This window comes from Papilio xuthus, unplaced genomic scaffold (genome assembly GCF_000836235.2).
Source record: "Papilio xuthus unplaced genomic scaffold, Pxut_1.1 DF826159.1, whole genome shotgun sequence".
Lineage (NCBI taxonomy): Eukaryota > Metazoa > Arthropoda > Insecta > Lepidoptera > Papilionidae > Papilio > Papilio xuthus.
The window spans coordinates 587,083-602,375 of NW_013532490.1; the positions used below are offsets into that span (position 1 = coordinate 587,083).

At 33.8% G+C, this 15,293-nt stretch overlaps 1 protein-coding gene across 3 annotated transcripts in view; it reads left to right on the top strand.

Moving 5' to 3' along the window:
- The first annotated feature begins 1,523 nt into the window (after positions 1-1,523).
- sv (paired box protein shaven) overlaps positions 1,524-15,293 on the top strand; it is a 74,790-nt gene continuing 61,020 nt past the window's right edge. For all 3 annotated transcript variants that reach the window (XM_013319408.1, XM_013319409.1, XM_013319410.1), the window contains exon 1: positions 1,524-1,745. The gene's annotated coding sequence lies outside the window, so the exon portion shown is untranslated. The remainder of the gene's footprint in view (positions 1,746-15,293) is intronic.

Sequence of the window (15,293 nt, forward strand, 5' to 3'; positions counted from 1 at the left end):
GACAAAGATGGCAACATATCCACCTGTCTCTACACTTTGTGTTCTATGTTTTTTTTTTAAGTTTTAATTAAGTAATCGTGCAATACTCTACGATGTACTACTTTTGAGTTTCTTTTGTAATTAGAAATAACTGCTGTGTGATTTATATTAACAAATGGAAGTATTCTTTGCAAATTGGGTTGATAAAATATTCAAGACATCTTGTATGCGAATGTTTAAATGGATGGATTTTTGAAGGTATTACCAGAACGGCTGGATGGATCTTGATGAAATTTGGCATAGATGTAGAAGATATTAAATTATTCAAACTTTCGTGAGACATTATACTAAACTGATATATAAACACGGCTGAACACTCACGTATATTCGTCCGGTGGCGGCACCGACTAGTTTCCCCAGTGAGCGACGGGCCGCTTCCGCGAAATAATACCAGTACCACTCATCCTGATGAAGTGCCCCCGATGGGCTCGAAACTAGTCGGTGCCGACACCGGACGAATGTACTTGAGTGTTTAGCCGTTTTTATATATCATGTAGAAGATAGTCTGGAAGAACATATAGGATACTAATTAAGTTTTTTTTTAATTTATTGATTGATTAGTAGCATTTGTTTAAAGGATGTCACACTGGACGATCTGCATTTGTTTGCGGAAAATGACGATTAAGATGTGCTTTAATGATGTTCCAAATATTCGTTTTATAGTTAACTAGCAGTCGCTTTTGAATTTGTATGCGAAGATTTTAAAACAAATGCTCATAATATTCCCATATACGTTAGCTACCTTCCCGTTAAAGGCATAAACTAATCGATCAGCCGTTTCGGAGGTTAGCAGGAAACTCGAACTCTAAACTCGACTCTGCAAACTCCAAACTCGAACTTGCGGATACTCAGCTTTAGTTTGAGTTTGTTCAAGACAAAAATTGGTTATTCATTATGAGTAGCGCAAGTATACATTATTAACGCGAAATATAGAATTTTATCTAGAAATTTCAAAGCAATTGATAGTTCGAAGGTTTTCTTGCTAAAGTAGAGCAGTTTGTAGTAACATCTAAGTACAACTCTGGTAGCACTAACTTAAGTATTTCTATTAACTGTGGATTTCTGAGATCAAAAATCCCTGTTTATGATATCTCTATTTTGTTAAAAATAATATAAGGGGTGACGATATGTTTTATAAAGAGATATTGGTCTCAAAAACCGACTGTAATTGAGTTAAAACCGTATCGAAATCACAAAGAATGCTAGAGGAAACTATCCTTTTAATAGTTGTCGATGAATAAATAAACAATAGAATAAAGAAAGGGCTTTTTGTAAATAAAACCACTTAATTAAAAACCTACGAAACTGTCAACGCAATCACGAAAACAATAATGGCTCTTTTCCGTCTCGTGTCCAAATTATATGCCTTTACATAAGGTCCTTACATAAGCGTGGCTGTGTGTGTGCACACATGTACAGGACCTGTCTCAGATGGCTGCGCGGGAGTCGACTTGTTCCACTCAAACGCATTTGAGTACCAAACGCCGACGTGGTCGGACGTGGCTGCGATCACTTCGAATAAAAACTTTGAATAAAATTTTGTGTTAGTGCGAATAGTGTTTTCTTGACTGTGACTCTCGGTGTGTAATAGAAAGTTTTCGGCGTTAGTTTTCGTATTTTATTTATCAAGCTGTTATATTTTTTTTAAATAAAAAAAGGCAAGATTACGTGATTCTGTTCGGCCGCTCGACGATTTTACAGTTGAGGTATGTCTTGTTTCGATATTTTTCCAGCTCTTAAATGTTATGAAATTTTACGTTTATTCGTGACTATTACAATCCCTTACAGATTAAATAGTAAATCTACAGTATGTTATATATTTCCAATAATTACTATTATATACAACCTTATATGTGAATTACGTATCATTATTAAGACAGAAAACCCGTGTTTCAAAACGTTGCCGTTCTTAAACTTAGTAAGCCTTTCTGTAAGTTTCTACAGCCTGTATTAACTATTGCCGTCTCTATTATTTTAAAGATGATAATAGAGACGGCATTATAAAACTTTCGGTAGCGGAAAATTATACTATAAATTATATTTTGTCTCTATCGTATCGTTGAAAAATGAAAACTTAATTAAAATTAAATTTAATTAATCATTGGTTTCTGAGAACCTAAATCTTTATATAAAACATATCGTCATCCCTTATCCCGTCTTATTATACATTCCAGGGATAGTAATATGTTTTAGACAGGGTTTTTAGTCTCAGAAACCAATGATAAGATTCTTTTTGGAGAGTATTTTATATAAAAATTGAACAATACATAAAAAGTTTTTTAATTTTTTTTCCATGTACAGATAACGATCGGTTATATACTTACTTTTAAAACATTCGAATTTTATTTAATATTTTACATGAGTCTTAAGTTTATTAAGTTGTTTCTAGAATATAAGCTACTGCTTTTTATTTAGTAATAAATTAATCCGTCGGCTTATCGAGAATTTGTTAATATTCCATTAAAACTAGTAACATATTTTTCAGGTTTTTGATTAAAACTTCTTGCTTACATTATAAAAAACATTCCTAAATATCCTAGCAGTTGCCAGCGACGTCTGAGCGGAATTAAAAAATCTAGTAATAATTATACGTCTATAGAGATAATAGTCTAGAGTAGCTTCCCAACATTGAAAGAACTTTTTCAATCACTTCAGTAGTTTTAAAATAAACAATTTAATCATTCCACTTTATAATCTTACTAAAAATATAAATGCGATTGTTTTGTATCTTCAGAACGTTTTTTTTTGATACCGTTCGGAAGGAGTCGTGGGCGACGGCTAGTATTAATATATACAGATAACAATGTGTTAGACATATTAAAGAGTTCCACACTCTATCTCTATATTGTCTATATGTAAGCTTCTATCTGAATTTTCTATTTTTTTTTTGTCTATACTCACCCGATGACTTAATGCTCAGAAACCAACGATAAATGTCTTAAATAATATGTTTGATTGTTACTTAAACTTACTAATATTATAAATGCGAATGTTTGGATGGATGGATGTTTGTTTGAAGGATCTTGAAAACGGTTGTATGTAGAACATAGTCTGGAAGAACACATAGACTACTAGTTTTTTTTAAACCGCGCGGACGGAGCCGCGGTCGATAGCTAGTTATATTTCAAAGTTTTCACATCGTCTTGAACTTCATAGATAAACCTTACGTAAGTATACAAGTGAAAACATGTCTTTTTTTACTTAATGTTAAGCTTCAAGTGTGGGAACGCGGTATTGTGGACGCGGGTCTAGGTTAAACCTTTGTTTTACTATTATTCCCATGGCGTTACCGGTCTTAAATTAACCTTTATGTCATAGACAAGCTTATGTTTTTTTGTTTTCGACCAGTATCAGAAAGAGGAAAAATTTTATATGTTTTCTGTTGTACCGGTTTTTATATAGTAGTAATAAAATCATATAAAATAATGAATCACTTTTTAAAGTCAACTCACTGTCCCGACACCTTCCGCGCGGAATTAAAAAAAAACTAATAAGTAGCCTACGTGTTCTTTCAGACTATGTTCTACATCTATGCCAAATTTCAATAAGATACATGCAGCCGTGGTGGAGATACCTTCTAACATACATCCATCTGTCTACTCAAACAATTGCATTTATAATATTAGTAACATAAAAATCACATTGTTTTGTATCCCGCTTCTAAACAACTGGATTTATAGTGAGAAGATTTTTTTGATATAATCCGTGACACCTCAGAGAAGGCTTATGTCCTAACCCAAAAAGTACATTTCAAGATTAAGGTTTTTAACTTAAGTTAAAGCATAATTATTGACTGTAATTGATAAAACAGATGCAGTATTCAGTTTCTAAATAAATTAATCAATAAAATCGAACCTGGACCACTTTGTATATACAAAATAAAGCAAACAAACTACTGAACAGTAGAGTCTATTGACACATTCATAATCTATCATTTCTTCGCTCGCCGGTGACAGCGGCACCTTTCGATTGCTTTTTGTCAATAAAAAAAAGCAAGACAAAAACTTGACAACGCTTTCTAAAACGTTCGCGGGCCAACTTCAACTATCGTAACTAGCTTAGGGATAGGGTTTTTGGCGAATATCACTAGCAATCGACCACAACTTCTTCAGTAGGGGATTAAAAAAAAAGCTTAATAAGTAGCCTATGTGTCCTTCTAGGTTATGTTTTACGTCTATGTCAAATTTCATAACGGGATATCTGACTCACCGTCAGTTTCTGATACCAGAAACTCCGTTTAAAAATATTGCTATCTCAGTTTTGTCAAAGATAATGACAGGGATGACGATATGTTTCATACAGAGATTTTGGTTTTAGAACGGTCATGAGTAAAAATAAATTATGGAAACTCACTAGCGCCATCTATCAAATTAAAACTACGGTTACTTCATGCAAAAATCCTTCCTTACAATTGCGTTTTATAAGTATTTTTTTTATTTGCGTGACCAAAAAATTTAACTCTTCAAGACTTATACACCTTGTTAATTAAATAATTGGGTATTTTATCAATCTTCTTGATATTTCATGATCGAGTACACTGTTGAAACAATGTATAAGCAGTCATCTCTTTCATATTCATTGAAATAAACAAGGATAGCAATACGTTCGGAATTACACGTTAACACTAATTTCAAGGTAACTTAACATTGCATTAAATCTAATTTAAGTAACAACTTTCAAAAGAAACTAGGTATTGTTAGGAAGAAAATCCAACACTGTGCTATCGGCGCAAATAATCTTATTAAAATATCAACGTTTATGTCCCCTCACTAATTATTCTGATGCGACTTGGTAACGAAAGCGCGCCATTTCGCGCTAAATGATACTAACTAATGTCTAAAAATATAAATATATTCCTTTAAAATAGTAAAAATTTAGATGAAAATAGATTAATTTAAAATTGATTTACAATCATATATATAAAACTCTCGTGTCACAATTTTCGTTCCCATACTCCTCCGTAACGGCTTGACCGATTCTCATGAAATTTTGTGAGCATATTGAGTAGGTCTGAGAATCGACCAACATCTATTTTTCATCCCGCGCGGACGGAGTCGCGGCGACAGCTAGTATACTATATATTAGTGATAGTCCGCAGCAGCGTTAGCTACCTCTAAAAACATAAAGATCTACCACGAGTTTTTGTGACCAATATCTTGCTTTAAAACATATTATATACCTACGTTATAGCCTTCAACTTATTCCAATCCTTTTTTTCAGAGGGGAGTGCTTTAGGCATACTCCGTGCCTCGGGGAAGGCACGGTAGTTATGTGGGATTCTCTCCCCGAATGGGAGCACATCCACTAAACCCCTCTGTTCCCTCATACCCATAATGTGGGATCGTGTTAACTTGCCACCGCGACGCCCCTCTGACTAACCTGTGAATAGGGCCCCAATAAAGCGCTGCACCCGTAGGCGCTCCTCAAAGACGACACCGTGCAATGCAGGTTCGGGTTAACTTGTTCCAATCCTTATCCAACCTGTGATGAGTTTTCGTTCACCTGTTGCGCGTCACGCTAATCGTACCCACGTGAGGCATGCTCGAGTGGGTCGGCAGGACGGCAATGTTTGATTCGCTCGGTGGTCGCCTTGCTTACTCACTGGTTGGATATGGTTGACGGCATACTCCTCTCAGAATGGCTCCGTTAAATGTTAATGAAATAGTGAAATAAGCACGTGTTCTATTTATAATAAAATTTGGTAGTCATGGTTACGTAGATTCTATTTTTGAAAAGATAACGCGCTTAGCAAAACTCCACACAATTCCCAATGTCAAAAAAAGAATAGAATATTGTCTTCTGTTTTTTCAAATTATATTAGGCCTATTTAAATCGTATAAGTTACAAAGATAAAGCTTCCTTCAGATACCTTACTGTGGGTTGCACGCAAATTCAAGATAAGAATGTGTTTTTATACAGGTATTTTGCAATGGAACTTTACTGATTCCAATAACAACAGCAATATAGTACAAAATAATCTCTATAGTTAATAAAAATGGATTTCTGTATGTAATGCATTTCAAGTAAAATTATTTTTTGACCTTTTTGTTTGTTCCTAAATCCGCGATTGTTCCAAATAGTCCGATACGGATTGATACTTTTTGTCGGGACTCTTATTGTTAGTTAGCTGATGTGTGCTGGAATAATTTATGCTGTAGTTCCATGCTGATGAAGTCGCCAACGATATTTTGTACATAGTTTTATAGATCATTAAAAAATAAATTATCAGTTCGTCTGCAAATATTTGCAATTTCTGTCGAAATCGAATATTATAAAGTAGCGTCGTAATTACTTCGCTGGCGGCCATTTTGTAATCGATTGTCAAATTACGCGGTCGGATTACATTGCTGTTTATAAAAAGTGATGACAGTTTGACGTCACAATTAAATGGCGAATTAGAAGATTCAACGAATGTTTTGTCATGTATGAAAATTGACAAAAACTATTTAGAATCTTATGATAAAAACTATAATGACTAAATTCCAATGAATTGTTATTTAAATTGATTGAAAGATACTCATTTTAATTACGAATTAATTGATCTTCGGTTAACTGTATTTTTGTTCGTTTAAGCTCTATTTTGTCAAAGATGACAAGGTTTTATACAGAGATTTTGATGTCAGAAACCCACGGTTATAATATTTCGTAGCAAAAGCTAATGCCTTTATTTCCCGTGTTAAAGCCATTTAATAAACTATTTTAAATAACCTAAAGATGTAATCAAAATTGACAAATATTCAGTACAATAGGAATTTCCTAGCTTCAAACACATCTAAGTCATGGCTCTGATCTACTCTAAATTTGATGACCCTAATATTATAACAAAAAGTACTGTAGCATCCCTGAAATGACAAAAACCACGGAGGTCGGTTGACTAAGGCACTTTTTGTTGACTACAATTTGTCGACGAGGTTGTCAGAATCTGTCGGATTTGCGCAATGTCAATTCACTATTGCAATGGTAAATACAATAATGGTTCACGCTTTTTATTACCAATGGTGTTGGTATAAATAGTCCTAATCAGTTTCGTCTCGTTAGGTACAAATATAAAAGAAATCATACTAATATTATAAATGCGAAGGTTTGGTTGAATGTTAGAAGATATCTCTAGAACGGATCTGAAATTTGGCATAGATGTAGAAGACATTTGGCATGAAAGAACACATAAGCTACTTATAGTTCTTATTTAATTCCACGCGGACTGAGTCGCGGGAGATAGATAGTTTATTAAAATTATATAAGTAAAATTTTTTCTTACGGTTAATTATGTAAAATCAAAGTGGCCACCGGATGTACTTATGTCATCTCACCCTTAAGCTGACGATAAATAAAGTAAGCACATAAAAGTTTTAATATAATTTTAAATAAGGTGAAAACACTTCATTTGGCGAACGAACAAGGCGAATTGTCTTACTACTATTTTCTAATAAGGAAACGATGGCCAGTGACAAACGGAGCAGACGTTTAATAGAAAAAAGAAATAAGCTTGTTCAGTACAGTCCTTTATCCGATATAAGTAGGCAACGCATCTGTAACTCATATCATTGCTGATGTATAAAAAAGGATCTACGAAGCAAGCGCACTTACCTTTACTAAACTCTTATATTAACTAACAATTATATGATGTATGGATTAAAATGATTCTGTGTGGTATAGACAATAAGTTCCCAGCTCGAGGCTAGGCCAAGTTCGAAGCGGAAGGTCGCGCAATTGTCTACGCTTGATTTTTTATCATCAATTTTTTCATACAACATTGGGAACAACTTCGTTTCGTTATTTTTACGTTGAAGTTTTCGTTGTAGTTACGTGTTGTTTTTTACACACGAAACTACGTTTATTGTGCACAAAGATAAAAGATAAAAACACTCACGCCCGTGACCTAAAGTGGTGGATAGAGTTAAAAGCAACAAGGTCTTCAGTCAATGCGAATTAAAATTATCGTATAATTTCCGTTAAAATTTACATTAAATTTATACGTAAATTGTCGACTCCCATTAAAAATTCACCCATAAAAACTATAACCGTGTCCCCCCCAACAACATCCTTTCCTAAAGGAAATCCATTTTGCTCGCTCCTATTTCCCATGGATCCGACAATGGCACAGAGGCGCAGGCGCACAGACGCCGACGACAAAATGGCCGCCGCTGACGTCACTCCGGAAACGGCTCCGTTTTGAATTTGGAACGGTCGAGCGAGCAATGGCGGAACATCCGGCGCTCAAGACGTTACAGTGATCGCGCGCGCGGCAAAACATCGCGCCACGATGTTTATGCATTTATCTGTTATATTAACTAGATCATTAGTTACATCTCAGACTTCTTTTCTCTTAATAACTAACGACTCCTTTGACTCTGTAGAAATTTGGAAAAATATAAAGTACGTTTGCTTTTTAAAACTGGGCCCATTGCCTATTAAAATGAAATAAAATAACACTTTTTGAACACATTGGCACACCGACAAGTAAAAGACAATCTAGACCCATCTCTCCTTAATCATAATCAATCTTACTAATATTATAAATGCGAATGTTTATATGGATGGATGTTTGAAGATATCTACAGAACAGTTAAACAGATCTTGATGAAATTTGGCATACATACAGAACATAGTCTAGAAGAACACATAGGCTACTAATTAAGTTTTTAATACAGCGCGGACGGAGTCGCGGGCGACAGTTAGTACAGAATACAATCTTAAGTTAGCAAACATTTGTATATAAAATCAAATATTGGTATTCGTCAGCTTCGTGTGAAGATTTATTACAGCGGCCGAGTTGGTAATGGCTCGGAATGGTAACCAGACCGCTAATAGTTGCGGTTTATTCGTGATGTACCAATCAAACTATCGATATATGCTACAAGCTTTCTTTATTCAAACTGAGTATCCACTATCAAAACAATTGTTTAAAAATATAGCCCTCCTTTACATTATCTTTGAAATAAATAGAGACAATGATATATTTTAATACAAATGATGCAGTTATGGTATTTCATTGCGTCAATCTTTATGCAATATTTATTTCTAATCAAATTTTACTCGAAGATAATGTACATTATATATGTTTTATAAAAGATTTTTTTGATAACTTTCTGAATTCATACAAAAATTAGCTTTCGCCCTCGACTAAGTCCGCGCGGAATTAAACACTAAATTAATAAGGAGACTATGTGTTCTACCAGACTATGTTCTACATCTATACCAAATTTCAACGAGATTCGTTGATCCGTTCTGCAGATACTTATCTATCTATCGATCTAATAAACATCCATCCATCCAAACATTCGCATTTATAATATTAGTAAGATTATCGAATTTGTTTGTCACAACACTATTGAATTCAAATAACGGCTTCTGTTTAAAACCAGAAAATACAACATTGTTTCGATTATATTATTTTATCGATAGGTTAAATTTCTCAAAAGTACAAAACTAGTGCGGGTTCGCAGATTTATTTCTTAATTTCCATTTCAAGATGACCGTATACCTAAAGCTATAACTAAATTTAAAACTCTTATAAAACATTGAGATACAATCAAAAATTGTCGTAAATCTATATCTTGTAAAATTAAAAAAAAAAAACTTAATTAGTAACCTATGTATTCTTCCAGGCTGTATTACATCTGTGCCAAATGTCACCGAGATCCGTGCCATGTCTTGCAGATAACTTTTAACAAACATCCAAACATTCGCATTTATATAAGTTCAAGCTTGTATTCCGCTCTCGCTGCAGCGCCCTCTACCTAGTACTGTGCACACTACGGAAGCGGTTGCGGTCGTTCCCTCCCTGTAAAGATCTCAGATTGAGAGCCACCGCACAAAGTGTCAGATTACACATCTTAAATTGTTTGTCGACAACACGAGATCTATTGTTTTATTACACTAGTGTAAAACTAAACCTTAGTTTACTTCGACGAAGGATAGAAATGACACCATATTGTGGTTATTAAGGAATAAAAGCATCGTAATGCAACCTACATATCATCATCATCAGCTCGCTATACGTCCTCACTCGAGGCTCGGAGCCTACTCTAAGTTAAGGGTAATTAGGCCATAGTCAACCACGCTGGCCATGTGCGAGTTGGTTGACTTAACACATATCTTTGAATTTTCTTCTCAGATATGTGCAGGTTGCAACACGATATTTTCCTTCACCGTAAGAACGTCAATTGTACATATGTAAATCGAAAAACACATTGGTACATGGCGGGATTCGTACCCAGGACCTGCAGATTGCAAGTCAAGTGCTTAGTCAACTTAACTTTGGATAAACTCCGAGCTCCTCAGTGGACACTTTATTGTGTTATTCAATTGCCGTACTTGTATTAACGTCTACGTATTAAGACAATGGACGGTTCGTCAATGTATTTTTGAATCCATCCTTTTTTATTTTATGATGATAAAACTTATTATGAAACTTTCTAAATACTTACCTATTCCACTGGTGCTATGATCCTAAGCGTGTCTTGTCCTCCAACACAAGAGAACGCCAAAGTAACCTTTCCTGCGCCGTCCGGCGTTGTCTGGACCGGCTGGTTCGGCCTAGCAGTTTCCTGAGACCTGCCTTGACTGACCGATCTTCCTCCATCCTCATAAGGTGGCTCAGCCATCGGAATCTGTGATAAATAAAATAGATTGAGATAAATTGTTTCATGAGAAAAATCATGTCCTACTTTAAAGTTGTTAAATGGCTACTTAGAAAGTCCTTAATAATAGAGTATTCACTAAGGAATAACTTAATTATTACACGATTCTGAGTATGGTAAGTCTTCTACCTTTGTGAATGAATAAAAAATAATACATAATATATTTTAATATGTAATTAAATTCAGGAAGACCGAAACGATTGCCGCCATTTCGACAGTTTGAATAGTACCCGTTTTAAAACATATGTTGAACATTTAAGCGTAGTTTTTTTCTTATATTCTATTCAAATACGATGGCACGTGTTACTATCTCCGAATTACAAGGGTGAAGTCATTTCCTGTGATGACAATGATACGAAAGTGTTTTGAAAAAAACCGTCGTCTAATTACAACATGGCGGTTATGCAACGGTTTGGCGCCAAAAATTAAACGTAATTTTTTTCAGGTTCCTTTTTTAAATTATTATAGTAATAATGAGTTAATTTAAAAATAAATTTAAATTAAGAATCATAAATAAAATTAAAATTCTTTTTTTATTTACACTTAAATTTTTTAAGAAGTAAACACTTATTTATTTTAAGTATTCCCAAGTTACTTAAAGCAAGAAAAGGTTGGTAAAGATTTTTTTTAATTTTTTTATAAAATATATTTTATTTGTAGATATTTAAGATTATATAAAGAACTAGATTACGGTTGATTGATTCTAAAAAAAACTAATTTTAGTGCTTCATAGCCTTTAGATTTAATCTAACTTGTGAGTACTTTTGTGTGTGGCCGTACTTAAGTTCGATAATTTGTCACCTTCAAAGTTGATGCTTTGATTATTCACAAACTAATGCTAAAGAAACCTTGGATCAGTGTAACAATGACTGTTGATTTAAACTATTGACAGTTATCAACATCATGCGATTTTGAACCTTATTTCTATGAAAAATAAAGTAAATAATACCACAAATGTATCTTATAATTGTTTCTCGGTTGATGAAATATTACAAAATAACAATTGCAGTCTATAAAATACTTTAAATTCAATTTTAAACCTTAAGCCATTGAAATAAAGTGCATGTTACTTTTGTGAAGTGTTTCTTAAACTTGTTAATAACAGCTGATCGGAAGGGTATTTTTTTTCTCGACACAGGTTGAAGGGTCGAATGTAACGGAAAAACTCATGCCACCTGTCTTAGGGTCAGAGAGAGTGATGACCTCTGATGAGGTAACGTCTTGAAGATGATCAGACTATAAAGTTCAATATTTACATGAAATAACATGGAACAGAAAGCTATTAAGGTACTTGGAAAGATCGCTAAAAGGGGTAGAAGAATATAACCAGAGGTTATTAAACAAAAAACTAAAATGAATAGCAGCTTAATATTGTAATTTAGCATGAGGAATATATGCAGAGTACTGACCAAGAGTTACATTCACAAGCAAATAAAGATTTAGCAAAATAAAAGTAAATTTTATTTTCGACAACCTTTTTAACCGACTTCAAAAAGAAGGAGGTTTTCAGTTCGTCTGTATTTTTTTATGTTTGTTAACGCATAACTCCGCCCCTGGTGCTCCGATTTTGAAATTTTTTGGAAGGTTTTGCGTGCTTGTGGGTCCCATTTTTTTTAATGACTAGAAGTTTTGTATAGAAAAGTTAATGACTTTTCAAAACAAAACAATAACAACAAACTATACTCGTATAATTGACTAAAAGAAGAGTAACTTACGATAGTCAATCATTTGACGAGACTAATAAGTCTAGGACGACTCTTAGTCTTTTTGTGTCTCCATTTTCTTATAATCCATTCCATATTCAACTCAGCATATTTCTTCAAGATCTTTTAACCACAAATTTTATATGAACATGTTTTAAAAAACATTTTTATTCATATAAAAGAAAGTTCAATCGTAAACGTTAAGGGTTAACAAACCCAACCCGACCTGTATTGACATTTCACATTGCCAGTGCAAAAAATCACGAGACGAACCACGTGGGGGCGCCAGCTGTGCTCGGGGTTGCCATAGATTATAAAAAGCGGTCGCTTGCTGTTTATTTTTCCCGCTAATCGATTTTCGCGCCCTTTCGTGCGTCTTATCAGTAAGAATTAAATGTCGAGATAATTAGGATAATATTAGCATTAATTCTAGATTTTATTATTATATCGCTTAATCAGGCGATGTGCTAAAAATAAAAAAAAAAACATATACTACTAGAAAAAATCGTACCATATTACTTCTTACTTATATTATAAACAAGAATGTTTAGATAGATGGATGTTTGAAGGTATCTCCAAAACGGATGAACCAATCTTGATGAAATTTGGCACAGATGTAGAACATAGTCTGGAAGAACACATAGACTAATTAAAAGCGTCAATAGCCTAATGGGGTAAGCAATTAAGGGTACGGATTTCCGATCACCAGGTCGGGGGTTCGAATCCCGCCATTCGACTACTATCGTAAACCATATCCTAGCACAAGCTTAGAGCTTAGTTGGAATGGTAATAGGAATAGCAGTAAATTTCCAAAAGAAATCTGCTAATATTTTCATTAAAAAAAAAATTTTTTTAGTTTCGCGCAGACGGAGTCGTGGGCGACAACTAATATAAGATATATTTCGTTCGTGATGTTAAGACTTTTAAATACATATTATTTTAAATTTTCAATTCTTGTAATAGTCGCTTGATTTGTGATATTGTGTATTGTAACTTGATTGTCACTTTTTTGAACAAACAAATACATAAACTTTTAGTTTGAAACTAACAGTCGCCAGTGACTCCGCGCGGAAATAAAAAAAAAAAGTAGCCTGTGTGTTCTTCCAGGCTATGTTCTACAGCTATGCCAAATTTCATCAGGATCCGTTTAGACGTTCTGGAGATACCTTCAAACATTCGCATTTATAATATTAGTAAAAGATTGTAAGTTATTCGAAGTCCAAAAATCTATACAAATAAGACATCAATTGACGAAAACCGTAATGACAGAACCGCAACAATCATTGTCTATTACAAAAAAAAAAACAAAACAGCATAGATTATAAAAAATATCGAAGTCTAATAACTACGATTAAAGTAGTAATATTTTATCTGTAGCATAGGGTTGTCGACGTTCGAAATTTGAATATATTTAAATTAGGCGGGAATTGCGTAACGTATTTTGTATAACAGGTGGCATATTTATGTGGGAAATTTAAGCACTTTGCATATCTGTCATCAGTTACAATATTAATAGGATAAATTAGTAATTAAATGAAATATCACGTCTCATATATTTCACTAAAAATATCAATAAAAAGTAATGATGACTTACATTTTTCAAGATATACCTACTCGTCACTAACAATTTGATTTACTTTTCTAAGAAATAAAATAACTTACTACAAGTACTTAAAAAAAACTAACTTTTAGTTCATAACATGATCATCTAATAGTCTAATTTAAACATAGTTTTTAGACAAAATACTACACGGAGGCTGCCTGGTTTAAAACCAGGCAGCCTTCAGTAATAAACTGGAGGCAGCATCAGCTGAGTGAGCCTCTTCCAATTATCCAATTTTTTCCTTTTATCGTTCCGTACCTCATAGGAAAAAACGGAACTCTTATAGGATCACTTTGTTGCCCGTCCGTCTGTCTGTCAAGGCCCTTTTTGTCGAAAACGCTTGAAGGTATCAAGCTGGAATATATTTTAATTTATATATTTTATAAATGTAATTTATATTGTTTTTGATTAATAAATTGTATTTTATTTGATTGTTATTATATTACATTTCCGTTAGTAACACTGTAGTATTTAATGCAAGTGTCAACCCTGTGTAAGGCGGTGCGACAGCGGCGCGTGCGCAGGATTCCGTTACGTCAGGTGCCGCCCCGCAGGTGTAACGACCGGGTATTCGCTCCCTTTTAACAGCTCCCTCCAACCTGTACTGATAAGGAAGCTATCGAACTTTGTATATTTATTCCTTAAGGACTCGGATGTTACATTTTTTTGGCGGGAAAGCAAACGGTTTACTTACCGAATATACATTCAAAATTCTTGTAATTCCATGTGTCTCTACAAAGTCATTGACATTTGCTTAAAAAATAACTTTTTAGCTGTTGGAAAAACACTTTTCAGACATTCAAAAAGTATTTACGGTAATTTTTTTACTATCAACGTTAATCTTAATTTTTACTAATATCTAATATTATAAATGCGTATGTTTAGATGGATGGATGGATGTTTGTATGGTATCTCTGGTACGGCTCAACGGATCTCGCTGAAATTTGGCATAGATATAGAACATAATATGGTAGAGCATATAAGCTACTTATCAGGTCTTTTCTTTCTATTCCGTATGGATAAAGTAGCTGGCGAAAGCTATTCTTAAACCTTCATAAAATTAAGGAAGATTTCATTCGACTAAAGAATCATAAATACCTATAGTTCGTGTTAAGTATTGCTAAGCAATTATTCCATCAATTGTCGGTTTTTTTCCCTCCATTGTATTACAATCAGGCAATTAAAGAAAGGTGAATGAACTTTACACGTCGACTGATAAGATATCTACAATGCAGTCTAGCAAGATTTAACATTTAAATTAAGTATTAAATCGATGACTAGGCCTAACTATGATTAATAGTCAGC